The sequence below is a fragment of the Cynara cardunculus genome, unplaced genomic scaffold (genome assembly GCF_001531365.2).
Source record: "Cynara cardunculus var. scolymus isolate 2C unplaced genomic scaffold, CcrdV1 Un_Scaffold_10410, whole genome shotgun sequence".
In the NCBI taxonomy this organism is placed as follows: domain Eukaryota; kingdom Viridiplantae; phylum Streptophyta; class Magnoliopsida; order Asterales; family Asteraceae; genus Cynara; species Cynara cardunculus.
The window spans coordinates 1,986-5,755 of record NW_020205782.1 but is presented as its reverse complement, the minus strand read 5'-3'; the positions used below and the strand labels follow the sequence as shown (position 1 = coordinate 5,755).

The window sequence follows — 3,770 nt, the reverse complement described above, 5'->3', positions numbered from 1 at the left end:
TGTCGATAAGGTTCTAAAGACCAGAGCCTCTGGATTCATACTCTTTGGAACTAGAGCCCCTCTGGACCCAAAGAACCCCCTTTTCTCACTCACATGCACTTAACCATATTTTCATACTTCTTTTCATCGCCTTTGCAACCAGAGCCTCTGGTTCTAAAGACCAGAGCCTCTGGATTCATTGTCTTTGAATCAGAGCCCTTTGGTCTCAAAGACCCATTCATATTAATATCCATTTGCATATTTTATACAACTTTTCATCTTCATTCACAACCAGAGCCTCTGGTTGTATAGACCAGAGCCTCTGGTCACTACAATCCACATTTATTGTTTCTAAGGGGAGTTTCTAAAACTCAAATCTTATCCACATGCATCATTTGAGGGGGAGCTATTCATTTATCATGAATCTCCATTGCATATATATGCATTTTCCATACCAGAGCCTCTGGTTCTACTATCCAGAGCCTCTGGACACTTAAATGCTAAATAAATAATGGATACACCATGTGTATTTAAGTAGAGCCCCTCTGGTTCTACATAATGGATTGCCCATGCTTAAGTAGAGCCTCTAGTTTGTCATCCAAGGCTTATTTATCACACAGTCCAACATTTGATCGATAAATTCATTCATATATGTTCAACCAGAGCACCTCTGGTTCCCCATCAAAAAGGACATGTTCAACCATAGCTCCTCTGGTTACGTGACAAAATTTCTTTTCAAAAACCCATCTTTAATTGCAAAAATTTTAAGAGTATACAACATTGCAGGTTTTGTGACTAAAAACTATACAACATGGGTTTTTAGAAGACCAAAACTTCATAATTTGTATTTATCTTACAATTAGATGGAATTTATATTTTTTTTTTGTTATACTCTCAAATATGATATTATTTGAGATAATAATATAATTAACCCACGTATATCATACGTCATTCTCCCACGCGCCTGACACCATATACAGTTCGTTCCCCATGAAACTTTCAAATTACCCTTCCCTATCCCCGCCTTGACACGTGTCCTCCAACATTAATGGCACGTACAATCAAGACGGCTCACGATCCCCAATCAAATCACCTTTTGCCAAAAGCCTTCACCTTTCATGATTATTTAAATATAATAATTGGAAAAACTGTTTCCTGTTCCCCTCCCCCCACCTATAAATACTCTTCTTCTTCCTCCATCCTTCCCTTACGCTTCCTAAAACCTACAACTAAACTTTGACGCACAAACCTACCTGCAACTTCATCCGCAATGGCTTCCTCCGCATCACACGAGTCCAACGACAACGATAGCCATGTTCAATCCACCGACGCCGATAGCCGAGCAATAGTGTCTCTACCAATGAAGCCCAACAATCATGCCATCGAGCTTCGAACCACCCTGTTCGACGACAGGTTTGTTGTGATAATCGAGTTCTTCCGTAACTGCATCCTTCTATCTGCCTTGACTCTAACCGACAATGGCGTACCTCTAAAGTACGTCCAACAATACTGGCAAACTTGTGATTACCTCCCTGAAATCCGTGGAATAATGGGGGACATCGATGCCCCAAATGACATGGTCTGCTCGGTCAAGATCTCTCGGGCAAAAGTCTCTAAGGTTCTGTGCATTCCCACCTGCCAAGAGCTCGGCATTGACCAATATGCCGACCAACCCACGACCTCAGACATCCTCCGATTCATCAAAATGCTAGGTTACAATCGTGACCTACGCAATGCCTCCGATTTCAAGAGGCAGTTTTTGCCGCCAATGTGGAATATGTTCTTTTCCATATTGAACAGGGCCCTCACATGCAAGTTAGGGTCGATGGATCAAGGCAACATAAACATAATGACGATTATGTACGGCCACTTCTTCAACATCCCACTTGACTACGCTTTCCTCATATACAATGAGATCCACACAGCGGTAGTCAAAAAGTGCAAGCTCAAGGCCACTGGCAAGCCCTTGACCTCAGTTTTGTTTCCTCATTTCCTATCTCTCTTCATAGGGGATGCGATGATGAGACATAATCTACCGGCCGAGGAACCATTCACTCCACTCTTCAAAATGCATGGTCATCGACCTATACTCTCAAAGGATGGCTACACCAATGACAGGACGATTTCCAGAGCCATGCTTAGTGTCATCCCAGAGACATCTGAGATTCGAAGAACTTACGAACGCTCTCTGTTGTCCAATGCACCAAGGGCAGCTACCCCAGAGTGCATAGAGCCATCCCCTTAGTCAAGCGAGGGAGCACAGGAGCCATCTTCATCGGATGATGAAAATGATGATGATGATGACACTCCTCGTGAATCCCTCGGCCCTACACATACAATTCCCCTTCCCACTTCCAAAAGGGGCAACCACCACCTCTACCCCTGGCAATCAAGGCCAAAGGGGTATTGAACAAGGACGGCCCAGTCCAAACCAAACCCAAACCAGCCATCCAGAGGCCATTCTTCGGGCCTCTGGAGATGATTTAGCTGAGGAACCACGACTTCCATCGCCCCTCTCCCAACAGAGAGGCGATGCAGACATAAGAGCCACATCGCCTAATGGCTCGACACCACCACTCACACACACAGAAGCATGTGTTGCTTTTGCCATTGCTTATCCTCAAGATCGTTCAGAGCGATCTCCCATTCACGCACATCAACCCCCTTCGATACTTGATCTAGCAAAGGGGAAACACACTTACTTCTCTTCCTCGGCCTTTGAAGCCGAAGAAGAAGAGGATGATGTCGCAACATCAAGATATATCTCTTCACTAGAGGGTTATCGAGGACTTGATGGAAGTCCTTCAATGCCCACATTTTCACAAGGCATTGAGGGCGCCTCTGGAGCTGAGGCTTAACCTGCAGCATCTGTTGCTGTAGGGGTTACTCCCGTGGCCGATTTGGTCACAAAGGCTCAGTTCCAAGCCTTTGCTGACTCAGTTCAGCGGTCCTTGGAAGACCTAAAACTCATCATCCAAGGCATTGTTGAAAACCCACCATCCATCGATATCACCACCCTTCAACAATCCCTTGCCACCCTCGACACCCAAACCAAATACACCTCCACTCAACTTCAAATGCTACAACAAACTGTTACCAAACCCCACAACTCATCATCCACCCTTGCCACCCAACGCAACCAACTCATGATGAGTTGCATCGCCACCCTCACGGCCCAGGAAACTGCGACTGATGAGGCAATTGCTTCCATCATCACCCATTTAACCATAATCACCAATACCCACGCCACTCTACCAGCCACCATCCTTTCCCAACTCCCTCAACCATCCCCACATCAAACAACTTCATCAATCGATGAAACACTAGCCTCCCTCACCAACCAAATGGCCACCATACAAACCACCCTAAACCAACTCCCAGCCACCATCCTAGAAAGATTCCATTTGAATTGGAATCTGGTCATTCACTATGACCCGCTAAGCATCTATGGCTGAATGGTTAAAGCACCCAACTCATAATTGGCAAATTCGTAGGTTCAATTCCTACTGGATGCACGCCACTGGGACCCTCCAATAAGTCTATTGGAATTAGCTCTGTGAGGAGATGTAAGAAAAATCACCAACTTTACCCTTAGCCCAAGTATCATATTTCCCAAATACCCCAACCACCACCTCCACCACCCAGCCCTGCAGCACCATTTTTCGATGAAGCCCTATCCTCCCTTGCTACAGAGCTTAAAGCCATGATCACCAACATTCCCATCTCACCCACCGCATCCACCTCTACCTCCATACCTCCCCCAGCCGCATCATCCACCACCTCCGAGCATG

The 3,770-nt window shown here is 45.6% G+C and overlaps 1 non-coding gene across 1 annotated transcript; it reads left to right on the top strand.

The window, feature by feature from the left end:
• The first annotated feature begins 3,420 nt into the window (after positions 1–3,420).
• TRNAM-CAU lies at positions 3,421–3,494 on the top strand. Its single transcript has one exon. It is a non-coding gene; the product is annotated as a tRNA-Met (tRNA).
• Positions 3,495–3,770: the final 276 nt, after the last annotated feature.